At 43.9% G+C, this 14,583-nt stretch overlaps 1 long non-coding RNA gene across 1 annotated transcript in view; it reads right to left on the bottom strand.

Annotated features, from left to right (window-relative positions):
- Positions 1-9,120: 9,120 nt before the first annotated feature.
- Positions 9,121-14,583, bottom strand: part of LOC137355396 (uncharacterized) — a 204,106-nt gene continuing 198,643 nt past the window's right edge. Inside the window, exon 4 of the long non-coding RNA XR_010970919.1 lies at positions 9,121-11,009. This is a non-coding gene — a long non-coding RNA (uncharacterized lncRNA). The remainder of the gene's footprint in view (positions 11,010-14,583) is intronic.

Here is a 14,583-nt window from a genome sequence, read left to right as displayed (position 1 = left end):
CAAAAGATAAGGCTGAAGCATTTGCAACAATCTTCAGCCAGATGTGCCGAGTTGGTGATCCATCTCTGCCTCCTCCTGAGGTCCCCAACATCAAAGATGCCAAACTTCAGCCAATTCGATTCATTATGCGTGATATCAAGAAACAACTGAAGGCACTGGATAGTAAAGGCTACGGGCCCTGACAACCTGTACACCAGAACTTGCTGCACCCCTGGCCAACCTGTTCCATTGCAGCTACAACACTGGCATCTACCCGGCAATGTGGAAAGTTCCCCAGGTATGTCCTGTACACAAAAGGCAGGACAAATCCAACCCAGTCAATTACTGCCCCATTAGTCTACTCTTGATCATCAGTAAAGTGATGGAAAGTGTCATTGACAGTGCTGTCAAGCGGCACTTGTTTAGCAATAACCTGCTCAGTGATGCTCAGTTTGGATTCTGCCAAGGCCACTCAGCTCCTGACCTTAATACAGCCTTGGTTCAAACATGGACAAAAGAGCTGAACTCAAGAGATGAGGTGAGAGTGACTGCCCTTGACATCAAGGCAGCATTTGACCGAGTATGGCATCAAGGAGCCCTAGCAAAACTTGGGTCAATGGGAATCAGGAGGAAAACTCTCCGCTGGTTGGAATCGTACCTAGTGCAAGTGAAGATGGTTGTGGTTGTTGGAGGTCAATCATCTCAGCTCCAGGACATCACTGCAGGAGTTCCTCAGGATAGTGTCCTGGGCCCAACCATCTACAGCTCCTTCATCAATGACCTTCCTTGAATCATAAGGTCAGAGGTGGGGATGTTCACTGATGATTGCACAATGTTGAGCACCATTTGCGACTCCTCAGATACTGTTCACAAACATTCACTCCCTCCACCACTGACGCACAGTGGCAGCAGTGAGTACCATCTACAAGATGCACTGCAGCAACGCACCAAGGCTCTTTAGACAGCACCTTCCAAACCCGCGACCTCTACCAGCAAGAAGGACAAGGGTAGCAGATGCGTGGGAACAGCACCACCTGCAAATTCACACAAAGCCACACACCATCCTGACTTGGACCTATATCGCCGTTCCTTCACTGTCGCTGGGTCGAAATCCTGGAACTCCCTTCCTAATAGCACTGTGGGTGTACCTACCTCACATGGACTGCAGCGGTTCAAGAAGGCAGCTCTCCACCACCTTCTCATGGGCAATTAGAGACGGACAATAAATGCTGGCCTGGTCAGCAACGCCCACATCCATGAAACGAATGAAAAAAAGGCAGCTTTTTGAAGACTTGCGGAATGTACGAATGATAGTTCATTACACCATTCCAGAGGCCCACCAGTGTGACAGAGAAGTACCACATGAAGACAAACAAAGGTAAGAATTGAACAAACCAGAGGTGCCTTGCAGTATGTGCCCAGCATCATCTTGTGAATTGTGGTGGCATGTTCTGTGTTTCTGAACTTTGCAATCAGGAAAGGACTGATGGTTGAGATTCCAGAGGATGCAGAGACGCTGCTGACGACATTGCTGATACTGAAGGCCCAGCTCATCAAGCTCCAGGAAGATGCAAAGGCATCAGCTACTAAACAGTTGAGACACATACTCATTTTGTACACCTTCATGTTGAGTACTATAAATTGGAGGTCTCAGCCTATCAAAGATCTGCGTCCTCTCTGTTACCTTTCTACGGTCCAAGTAAAATCCTTGCTCCTCATAGCTAAACATTGCATCTTAATCCTGAGTCTCAACATTAGCACGTTCTCCATTGTTATAAGAGAACCAAACACCAAGCAATTCTTACAACACATATTCTACTGATTTATTATAACTATTTAAACAAACAACATTGGAGGTGAATTTTCATGGGGATCCTGCCACTTGTCCTCTATAACTTCAGCAGAAAAGCTGTGGAAGAGCTCAGGAAAATGGAATAAACTCCATACCCAGCTTGACTGCGGGACTCACAAACTGGAATTTCTGGTGGGTTCAGCAGGCATAGTAAGCTGCTACATTGGGGACCCAAGACTTTACAGGTCTGCGCCTCACATACAATACTAAGGATCTCATTTGACTTTTTTAATGGCCTTATTTATTGACATGGTCACTTAAGTGGCCTGGATATCTCAGCAGAGCTGAGCTGCAATATTTTAAAAAGTAAATCCTTGTGAAAAATAGCTTTTTTAGAAGGATAACTGTCAAATAAAAATGATGTATTTGTACAGGGAAACTTCTAAGGAAGTGGGGACACATGCTAAATTAGATGCATTAATCCTTAATTTTCCCTCTGTGCACTGCATAAGTTCAAAACCGTGTGCACTTTTTTAACTTTGAATACTTCGGAGTATATCAACCATTTCTTACTCAGCACACGGGATAAATCAATTGTTGGCTGTGCACAAACAGTACACAACCATTTCTTTCTTGGGCCATTTGTCAGAAGATTTTTTAAACCAAATCATATTTCCCATAGTCATTTCATAGGGCACCTCATTGCAAGATCAAGTTTCCTGGTGTGATAAACTAAAGTGCACGTGAAACAGTATTGGTGGTGGGAACATGCACTCCTGTTCCTGTAAAAAAAACACTTAAGTATACAAATGTTTAGATTAAAATTGAGCTATATGACATGATATTCTAGGCCTATTGGTGCTGCTAAGTTTGTTATGATGTAAAATTCCTATAAAGGAGGCCCTTTTGTTCAGTATTATGCACTTCATGTCTTTTACTGATTTTAGTTTATTATACCCATCTGTTTCAATTAAATCAATCCTATGTTCTATCTTACCTTGCCAAATATGGAAATTAACCTTCATCATATTAATAGTTTCATGATTGCAGCCATAACCTTATACTACAAATAATGACCAATGCACTGGAACAGTTCAATGGTTTCTTCCAGGAAGTCAGTAAAACAATTTTCAATGTAAATGTACCTTTAAAGTCAGTCAAAGTTCAGACATCCGAGAAAATCTCTTGTCGATAAGTAAAATAATCACAGTTTTGCTGCAATAAGTGTTAACATTTTTTAGCCATGTAATTTGCGTTGCAGTATAAAGAAAACTATCTACTAATATTGCTTTTCTTTCATCTACACTTGCCCTTTCATATGAATTGTGGACTTTAAAAAAAGAATTCTGAGGATGTGTGTGACACAGCTAAAGCAAAATCTATTGCCATACCCTAAAACGAGTACTTTGCTAGGCCGCTTCAGAGAACATCATGTTGTCGGACTGGAATTACATCAGCCAGACCAAGTATGGGTGGCAGGTTCTCTTCCCTGCAATGACCACTTCCCCGGTGGCAGGATTGGAGTTCACGGGGCTAGCCGCCCACACAACAAATACTTCTATGGAAGTTTAATGTTATTGTTATCATGATGGGCTGAGATCACTCCCTCCCCAGCCTAAAGATAACATTTGTAAATCATAAAATGAACCAACTCAAATAAAAATGAATATTTTCACCACGTACAGCAAACTAAACAGTGGCCAATTAACTGCCACTTAAGAGCCTTCTCCCGCCACCGCTGGTATTTTACTAGCGGCTGGCGGGTGCATTAGCTTCCCAGAATGCCACTTGCGGGTGGGGGGGTGGGCCCTCCTAATCGGGCACCCTGTGCCCCGCGGAGGGCCCCCCTGAAGCCACAACTGCCCCCACTAAAATTAAGACCCCCCCCAACCAGCCTCCTCGCCTCGCTGAGGCCTGGCCGATTGTCCCCAATGAGGCCCCAAAGCCTACCTTCTGGGCTGGCATCCTTTGCTACCGATGCTGGGTGCAGTCCCAGCAGTGGTCACTGCTCCCGGTGACGCTTTTGGGACTAAGTGCTGCCGGCCCACTGATTGGCTAGCAGCTCTTTGAGGTGGGACTTCCTGCCTGAAGGAGGTGGAAGACCCTCCCAAATCCAATTAAGGGCCTGTGGAGCATAAAATTCTGTCATGGCTTCCCAGGCCCGGTGGAGGCGGGCTCGCCCCCGACTTTTTGGCTGGTGGGCGGGGCCTCCCACCCAATGTAAAATTCCAGCCTATGTCTCCTTGATCTGGATTGATTAATTAACAATTTCTCTATCTACCCTCATCCTTTCATTATTTTAAACACTTTTTTTTAACCACCCCTCAACCTTTTAAACTCAAGGGAATGAAAACCAAGTTTATGCAACCATTCTTCATAATTTAACCGTTTTAGCCTTGATTTCATTCTGGTGAATCCGCATTGTACTCTCTCCAAGCCTAAAATATCTTTCCTGGGTGTGCTGTCCAAAACTCAACATAGTCCATGGGGACTGACAAGGGTCTGGACAACGGAACCATAACTTCATACCCTTTGTATTCCAGACCCTTGAGATAAAGGCCAACATTTCATTTGTTTTTTTTAATCTGCTCTAGCTTTTAGTGATTTATGTATATGGACACCAAAATCCCTTTACTCCTCCACTGCTCTTAGTCCCTCCCCATTAAGAAAATATTCCAATTTGTCTTTCTTGGCTCCAATGTGGATGACCTCAAATTGAACTCCATATGGCATACTTTGTCCATTCACTTAGTCTATGTCCTTTTGTAACTTCCTGTTCCCATTCATACAATTTACTGTGCCTCCTAACTTAGTGTTATCTGCAATCTTGCACATGCGACTCTCTTTTCCTTTATCCAAATCATTGATTCATATAATGAAAAGCTGAGGCACGAGTACAGATCCCAGAGGCACATAATTTATTACATTCTGCCAGTCAGGGAATGTTCACTTTATCCCTACTCTCTGTTTCCTGCCTCCCAACCAACTACCAACTCATGTCATTACCTCCAATTCTGTGTGCTTTCATTTTTGATAATCTCCAGTGTGAAACCTTATCAAATGTCTCTGAAAGTCCATAGAGCCAACCTCTATCCACAATGCCACTGACCTCCTCAAAAGGCTCAATAGATCAGACATGGCCTATTCTTCAAAACTCCATCCTTAGATACAAAAGTGGTACCAGAGGAACGGAGAATTGCAAATGTAACATCCTTGTTCAAAAAAGGATATAAGGACAAACCCAGCAACTACAGGCCAGTCAGTTTCACCTCGGTGGTGGGGAAGCTTTTAGAAACAATGGTCTGGATTTTATAATCTCGCTGCCGATCTCAGCCTCATGCCATAGAGCCACCGCAATCTTTCATGCGGCGGCTCATTTAAATAGCCGGGGCGGGCCAACCACACCGCACCCCCCCCCCCCACCCCCTGATCATGTGGAGGGGGCGGGCTGTCCATCACCGGCAATGGCATCGGCTGCCTGTGCGCTGGCGCTGATGCCATTTTTAAAGGGCTGTCAGTCCTACCGGCTAATTTGAATGTTTAACGGTAAATTGAATTAAGATAAATAAATACATCTCTTTTGCCCCTCTCCCACCCCCTCAATAACAGTGAAATTAATTCTTTGCCCTTTCCCCTCAAAAACACTTAACTTTAACATCTGATCTTCCCCCCCCCAAACTGCACAAACTTTCAACTACAACCCTTCCCACTATCCCCGACACCCATGAAGCTAATTTGACCCCGTTTCCCCACCTCCCGCACTGATAAAATTACCTCCCCTCCCCCCCCACCCACCATTGTTGCACCTCATTTCCCCAGACAGGAATCTGAAGGTGCGAGAGTGCCGGCTGCCGGGCCGAAGATCGCAGCGGGACATGAGGTAGTGATGTGAGCTTCATTAATTCAATCATTTTAACTTATGTAAATCTTCAAATTGGGGTCCCGTAACCGAGCGGCGGCAGGGCCACCACGAGGCCTCGCCGCCGCCGGTAATATTGAGCCGGACCCTCCCAGTGTCTGGGTGCATGGCAGCCCTCTCCTGGAGGCATTTTCTGGACCCCCCACGCCACAAAACCCGATGTTGGGGGGTCGGTAAATTAATAGTCACTTGGAAAAATGTAGATTAATTATGGAAAGCTAGCATTGATTTGTTAAGGGAAATTATGTTTAACTAACTTGCTTGAGCTTTTTGATGAGGTAACAGAGCAGGTTGATGAGGGTAATGCAGTTGATGTGGTTTGCATGAACTTCTAAAAGGCATTTGATGAAGTGCCAAATAACAGCCTTGTCAGCAAAGTTACAGTCCATGGAATAAAAGGGACAGTAGCAGCATGGATACAAAATTGGCTGAGTGACAGGAAACAGAGGAATAATTGTGAACGGTTGTTTTTCGGACTGGTGGAAAATATATTGTGGGGTTTCACAGGGGTCGGTGTTGGGACCCCTGTTTTTCTTGATATATAGTAATGACCTAGACGTGGGTGTAAAGGGTACAATTCCAAAATTTGTGGATGACTTGGAAGTATTTTGAACTTTAAGAAAGATAGTGATAAACTTCAAGAGACATGGACAGGCTGCTGGAATGGGCAGACAAGTGGCAGATGAAATTTAATGCAGGAAAGTGTTAAGTGATTCATTTTGGTAGGAGAGGCAATATAAATTAAAGGGTAGAATTCTAAAGGGGCAGGAGCAAAGGGACCTGGAGGTATATGTGCACAAATCATTGAAGGTTGCACGGCAGGTTGAGAAAAAGGTTAATAAAGCATATGAAATCCTGGGCTTTATAAATAGGGGCATAGAGTACAAAAACAAGGAAGTTATGATAAACCTGTATAAAACATTGGTTCGGCCTTAACTGAAGTATTGTGTCCAGTTCTGGGCACCACACTTTCGGAAGGATGTTGAGACATTACAGAGGATGCAGAAAAGATTCACAAGAATGGCTCCAGGGACAAGGAACTTCAGTTACATGGATAGTTTGGAGAAGCTGGATCTGTTCCACTCGGAGAAGAGAAGATTAAGAGGAGATTTGATAAAGATATTCAAAATCATGAGGGGTCTGGATAGAGTAGATAGGGAGAAGTGCTGCCATTGGTGAAAGAATCCAAAACCCGAGGACACCGATTTAAGGTGATTGGCAAAAGAAGCAACAGTGACATGAGGAATAACTTTTTTATGCAGTGAGCGGTTAGGATCCAGAATGCACTGCCTGCGTGTATGGTGGAGGCGGATTCAAACAAGGCCTTCAAAAGAGAACTGGATAATTATCTGAAGAGAAAAAATTTGCAGGGCTATGGAGAGAAAGCAGGGGAGTGGGACTAGGTGAGTTGCTCTTACAGAGAGCCAGCATGGACACGACAGGCCAAATGGCCTTCTTCTGTGCTGTAATCATTCTATGATTCTGTGATTCTATGATGCTCTTTTATCAGTTCATACTTGTCCGAGTGCTCATCAAAGAGAAAAAGAAAGATTTTAAAGAAGATAAAAGAAAGATTTGCATTTATATAGCATCTATCATATCACAGAAATGTCCCAAAGGACACCATATGCAATAAATTTGAAATGTATTTACTGTTATTTAAAAAGCAGCAGCAGCCGCAAGCAACAATGAGATGAATGATCAATCAATCTGTTTGTTTTGGTTGTGTAGATTAGGAGAGAAATGTCAGGACACCTTCCTGCTTTGCATCAAAAAATGCTATTCAATGCATAAACAATGTTAGAAGATCATTTGGAAAGTAATATAAAATGGTACAGTTCTGCAACATTTCAATTTTAGAAAGTGGAGAACAAAATAAATTAAGTCTGGAATTTATTCTGTGATGGAAACCACACCTGCCAAATGGAAACATATTAATTTCAGAATATGGAACACTATTTGAACTTGCACTGGACATTGAACATTACTTGTTTAAAAGGATCACAGAGCAGTGGCTGAAAACATGGCTGCAAATTTGCATTTCTGAAAGACAGTTGCCTAGAGAGACAATGGGAGTACTCCCTGATTCAATTAGTCAGATGGGTTATGTCAACAGTGATGATCAAAAGACATTGAGAGTCATTGTCTGTGTAAAGAGCCAGCACTCCATCCGCCAACCCGCCCCCCCCCCCCCTTACTAGAGTGTGTCTAGTAAGCTTTGAAGAATCAACAACCCTTGCAGGCAATGCTGTGTCAAACAAAGAGCTGGTCACATGACCAACCTGCTGGCCAACCTGGGAATTGATTTGAATTGTGTATCACAGTAAAGTTTTGAGACAGACTGCAATTTTGATGACCAAAGAGAAGCAAGGTCTCTCTCTCTCTCTCTCTGTCTCTCTCACGCAAAGTTCCAGGGACCCACGGAATTAACTTAAGTCTCAAGGCAGAAGGCCCCTGCAGCCTTCTGGTACCAGCGAAACAGGTTTGAAAGTGTACACTTGGCCCCGAGAACTGCAAGACTTAACTTCAATCAAAGACTTCACAGCAAAGCTAAAAAACAGTAACTGAATTCCATCTACTACTTCAAACCTTTCCTCTTTAATTCTTTCTCCTCTTATGTATATATTTGTGTGTGTGTTTATCTCGTATGCATGCTAGCGTGGTTGTGTGGTGTATTTTAGTAGTTTTAACTGAGTTAGAGAGTTAAGGTTGATAAACTTACACCTTTCTTGTCTAAACCTGAGAAGGCCTGTCTGATTGGTTCATTTACAATTACAATTAGAAAGCAGTGAGTAAGGACTCACTGAGGTGAAGCTAAAAAACCATTACGGCCAAACCATGAAAGGGATGAGAGGGGAGCCTGAGACCCCTTCCTCACCCAATTGTAACAATTCTTTTCATTTTCTTTCAATTTCTTGGTCTAACCTGACCACAAATCAAGTACCTGCTTACAGGGCTCCTCCGCGATAGATGTAAATTGAAATGAAAAGCTTCACTGGCAGATAGCTACTTCAAATTTTTCTTACCCACCTATGTAAGAGAGGTTGGACTATATTTCATAAATCACCTCTTTCTTACTCAATCACAGGATGTGGGTGTCGCTGGCAAGGCCAGCATTTATTACTCATCCCTAATTGCCCTTGAGCAGGTGGTGGTGACCCGCTTTCTTGAAACACTGTGGTCTGTGTGGTGTAGGTACATTCACAATGCTGTTAGGTAGTGAGTTCCAGGATTTTGATCCAGTGACAGTGAAGGATTGGCAATATATTTCCAGGTAAGGATGGCATATTACTTGGAGGTGATGATGTTCCCATGCATCTGCTGCCCTTGTCCTTCTAGGTGGTAGAGGTTGTGGATTTGGAAGGTGCTGTTGAAGGAGTCTTGGCGAGTTGCTGCAGTGCATCTTGCAGATGCTCCATACTGCAGCCACAATGCACCAGTGATGGAGAAAATGAATGTTTAAGGTGGTGGATGGGGTGGCAATCAAGTGGGTTGCTTTGTTCTGGATGGTGCTGAGCTGCTTGAGTGATGTTGGAGCTGCGTGTCCAGGCAAATGGAGAGTGTTCCATCACACCCCTGACTTGTGCCTTATAGATGATGGATAGGCTTTGGGAGTCAGGAGATGAGTTAGTTGCCACAGAATTCCCAGAGTCTGACCTGCTCTTATAGTTACAGCATTTATGTAGCTGGTCCCGTTAAGTTTCTGGTCAATAGTGAGCTCCAGGATGTTGGAAGTCTGGGATTCAACGATGATAATGCCGATAAATATCAAGGGGAGGTGGTTAGACTCTCTCTTGTTGGAGATGGTCATTGCCTGGTACTAGTTTGGTGTATAGTGTGAATGTTACTTGCCACTTATCTGCCCAAGCCTGGATGTTGTCCAGGTCTTACTGCATGTGGGTATGGACTACTTCGGTATCTAAGTAGTTGTGAATGGAACTGAACACTGTGTAATCATCAGTGAACATCCACACTTCTGACCTCATGATGGAGGGAAGGAAATGAAGCAGCTGAAGATGGTTGGGCCTAGCACGCTGCCCTGAGGAACTCCTGCAGCGATATCCTGGGGCTGAGATGATTAGCCTCCAACAACTACAACCAACCTCCTTTTTGCTAGCCATGACTCCAGCCAGTGAAGAGTTTTCCTCCTAATTTCTATTGATTTCAGTTTTACTGGAGCTCCTTGATGCCACACTCGGTCAGATGCCACCTTGATGTACAGGGCAGTCACTCTCATCTGACCTCTGGAATTCAGCTCTTTTTCCATTTTTGGAAAACGGTTGTACTGGGCTCTGGAGCCCAGGGCGCCTGGTAGAGACCAAACTGAGCAGATTATTGGTGAATAAGTGCTGGTTGGCAGCATCGTTGACAACCCCTTGTATCAATTTGCTGATGGTTAAGCATAATGTTGTGATCAGGTGAGGAGGGTACGAAGGGCTCCCCTCTTTTCCTTCTCCTTGTTTGATCGCAACAGGGTTTATTTCTTTTTAAAAGTGAATGTACTTCCCAATTCAGTGAATGATTCACTATTTACATGCTATATCATAAAAGAACCAATTGGACAGGTTTTCTTGAGTTTAACCAATCTAAGTAAAATAATAAACTATGCTAAAGCCTGGCTCGGGTATAAAATTAAAACCCGACCCGGGCCCGAACCGACCACAACCAACCCTACCCGAGCCTGAGTCCTTTAATTTTTAATCGTGCCTGACCCGACACGAATCTCCTTCATCTGTTCTGGCAGCAGACTATTCCTGCAGCTGGAGTTGTGGGGAACCATGGGTAAGCCTGATCCCGTGACTTCCCGGAAACAGTGTCCAGCCCGACCTGACCCGAGCCCGAATGCTGGACTCAGAACCTTGCCCCGACCCGACCCCAACACATGTAATCGGGTCTAGTCGGGTTCAGGTCGGGTAGCCAGGCTTTAAACTATGCTCCAACTTTCACACACACACACATACACAGTCGAGGGTCACACGCACACACAAATAAGTTACAGAGTGGGGAAGGATAGATTGGTTGGATTAGAGTCCGGAGCAATAAAAAGAGGTACACAGTCTGTGGACTTTGGTGACTCGGTTGTCATCCGGATGAACTCAGTGGTCCTGAGGCTTCCGGCTTGTAGATGTGGCCAGCAGACTTGATAGTCCTCCTGGAAAACAGCGATGTGGATGAGTTCCTTCATGGGGTCTCTGTCTGCTGCGGTGATGCTTAGGTGGTTACAGCCAGCAGGCAGGGTTCAAAACTTTCCTGGTGGACTGGGGGGAGAGAGAGAGGGACCCCCACTTGGATCTCTTCTGATCAGTGCCAGTTGCTTGTCTGCAGCAGAGAGAAAACAACCAGCTTAGAACACACAGATGGTATGATGGCTCAGTGTTTATTTCCTCTTACAACTTAATTAGTTCATGTCTAGGACGTCCCATCTCTCTATCAGGGTCCAATTGTTCAAGTGATTACCTTCGAGTGGTCTGTTTCCACCAGTTTAATGTCCCAAGTTTAACTTTAATGTTTTGTTAATGGCCAGGTGAGGTACTCCAAACATCTCAAGTTATTGTCTTGGGTGACTAGCCAGACAATTCTCAATGCAATGGAATGCAAGGGATTTTGATGAAATTGTCGGTGGCCATTTTAGCGGCTCGCAGTCACCTTTTGTCTGTTCCTTTTTCTTTTTGAAAAATTTAATTTAGGTTTCCAGCCAATAGATAAAAAAAAATCATAATTTGGCATAGCATGTATTCATGACAGTAGGCTGATGGGACGGTAATTGGACTGATTGGATATGTCCTGTTTTTTCTGGACAAAACATATTAGAGCAAATTTCCATTTTGCTGGTTAACCTTCCTCCTTCCCCATAACCTGGCTTTGCTGTAGTACACCTCTGCTCCAATGTGCTGCTCTGAAATAGATATTCTTTGTTTTGCTGAAAGCATTATGGGGCGGAATTTAATGTGCCCCACGGATGAGGGTTGCAAGGCAGTGGGTGGGTGGGTGTAGAATTGGGAGGGAAGGCAGGGGGTGGAGTGCCCACCGCTTTCCCAATGATATGCAATTTTATCAGGGGTGAGGAATTTCGAAGATGGTCTACCCATCAAGAGGCTAATTGAGGCCCTTAGGTTGCCAGTTAAGGGCCACTTGAGGGCCTCTTCCCACAGCTGCTGGGAATGACACTCCGTCACGTGGGGAGATTGCCCAGTAAAAGCTGATGACTTCCCTGTGGGCTCAGTGGCAGGGAGAGCCCTCCTGATTGGGCAACCTGTGGCCCAAGGAGGGCCCTATCCCGGTGGCAACGGCCACCCCTGCAGAAGCAACCCCCGCCCTCACCAATGACAATTGGGACATGGACTTACTATTGATAATATCATATGATTGGCCCACAGGTAAGTCATTTTGGGGAGTAATTACTTATTGATCACTTCAATGTCTTTAGTTTTCTCTTTGAAATGTCTCTTTCTGCGGAATCCTTTCTAATCCCTAATTTATTGCACAAAACTGGAGTGGACTCATTTGGGATGTCAGTCAAGGGGGATTCTCTTGACAATGTCCTCATAGAATCATAGAAAGTTTAAGGCACAGAAAGAGGCCACTTGGCCCAACGTGTCTGTGCCAGCCGAAAAATGATCCACCTATTTTAATCCCACCTTTCAGCATTTGGTCCATAGCCCTGCAGGTTACGGCATTTGAGGTGCATATCCAGACTCCTTTTGAATGAGTTGAACCCTTTCAGGCAGTGAGTTCCAGACCCCCACCACCCTCTGGGTGAAAAAGTTTCTCCTCGTCTCCCCTCTAATTTTTCTACCAATCACTTTAAATCTGTGCCCCTCGTCACTGATCTCTCTGCTAAGGTGAATAGACCCTTCACCTCCACTCTATCCAGGCCCCTCAAAATTTTGTACATTTCAATCAGATCTCCCCTCAGCCTTCTCTGTTCCAAAGAGAACAACCCCAGCCTATCCAATTTTTCCTCATAGCTGCATTTTTCCAGTCCTGGCAACATCCTCGTAAATCTCCTGTGTACCCTCTCTAGTGCAATTACACCCTTTCTGTAATGAGGTGACTGAACTGCACATAGTACTCAAGTTGTGGCCTAACCAATGAGTTATACAGTTCCAGCATAACCTCCCTGCTCTTATATTCTATATCTCGGCTAATAAAGGAAAGGATTCCATATGCCTTCTTAACCACCTTCTCGACCTGTCCTGCTACCTTCAGGGATCTGTGGACTTTCACTTCAAGGTCCCTCACTTCCTCTACACTTCTCAATATTTCCCCATTTATTGTGCATTCCTTTGCCCAGTTTGACCTCTCCAAATGCATCACCTCACACTTCTCCAGGTTGAATTCCATTTGCCACTTTCCTGCCCATCTGATCAGACCATCAATATCTTCCTGCAGCCTACAGCTATCCTCCTCGCTATCCACCACATGACCAATCTTTGTGTCGTCTGCAAACTTCTTGATCATGCCCCCTACATTTATGTCCAAATTGTTAATATATACCACAAAAAGCAGGGGACCCAGTACTGAGCCCTGCGGAACACCACTGGAAACAGCCCTCCAGTCGCTAAAACATGCGTCAACAATTACCCTTTGTTTCCTGCCACTGAGCCAATTTTGTATCCACCTTGTTGCGTTTCCCTTTTATTCTTTTAACCAGTCTGCCATGTGGGACCTTGTCGAAAGCCTTACTAAAATCCATGTAGACCACATCAACTGCACTATCCTCATCTATCTTCCATGTAACTTCTTCAAAAAATTCGATCAAGTTGGTCAAATAAGATAAGATTAGTATAAATGGGTGGTTGATGGTTGCCACAGACTTGGTGGGCCGAAGGGCCTGTTTCAGTGCTGTATCTCTAAATAAAAAATAAATAAATAAATCCATGCTGACCATCCTTGATTAACCTGTCACTTTCTAAGTGACAGTTTATCTTGTCTCTCAGAATAGATTCCAATAATTTGCCCACTACTAATCTTAACCCTTTTAGTAAGAGTTGCCTTTTTTAAAGCTGCTAAAACTACAACCTGTTGGCCTTTACAGCCCATAATCACTGGCCATCCAACCCCAAAGTCCAGGCAACTCCATTTCTATTTATGTTTCTATACTCACTCCTGATAGAATTTTAGAGCCCTGGAGATTTTAAGAGTCTGTTCCCAATGCTGTTGTGTCTTTGGTGAATAAATCCAAACACAGAATGATTTTTGTTAGGTAGGTGTATGAAGAGACATGGAGCAGAAGTGGGTAAGTGGAGTTGAGATACTGATCAGCCATGATCTAACTGAATGGGAGAATAGGCTCAAGGGGCTAAATGGCCTCTTGTTCCTATGTCCCTGATCACCTGTAGACGCTGCTTCTTTTTTGAAGGTAACATATGTAACATACTTTGCATCATGCTGGAAAATGATTTGTTTAACAACAGTTGTTAGGGGTTAAAGTAAAATTTAACATGAATCAATGGATGACACTTTGTGGGTACAACAATGTATGCTATTTTTAACCTCGCAGTGTAATAAAATTATAAGTTACAGTCGTTGCTAGAGGGAAAAACGAGGCAATAGGTTACATCTGTTTATAGCAGTGTTAAGGAAAACATCAGTTATGTGGAATAATTAACTCCAGATTTTGTCTGATATGGAGTGAGGTATTAATTTATCCATCATTTGAAAAATGAGGCAAGCTACATTTTGTCTTTTACTTTTAGGCACATCTTTTCTACATTTATGTTTTCTGTCAAATTTAATAATATGAAAACGTGTTTTCAAAATAAAATTTGCCCAATTCTATGTCTAAGCACGTATCAGTTCACCATTTCCCACCAACGGGTCTTACAAACCTAATCAGATTGAAGGAGGTATTCAGCAACATATGGAACACTTCTGATTATTCTTTGGCACA

Source organism: Heterodontus francisci, chromosome 42 (genome assembly GCF_036365525.1).
Source record: "Heterodontus francisci isolate sHetFra1 chromosome 42, sHetFra1.hap1, whole genome shotgun sequence".
In the NCBI taxonomy this organism is placed as follows: domain Eukaryota; kingdom Metazoa; phylum Chordata; class Chondrichthyes; order Heterodontiformes; family Heterodontidae; genus Heterodontus; species Heterodontus francisci.
The sequence above is the reverse complement of the archived record's forward strand: the minus strand, read 5'-3'. Positions and strand labels throughout refer to the sequence as shown.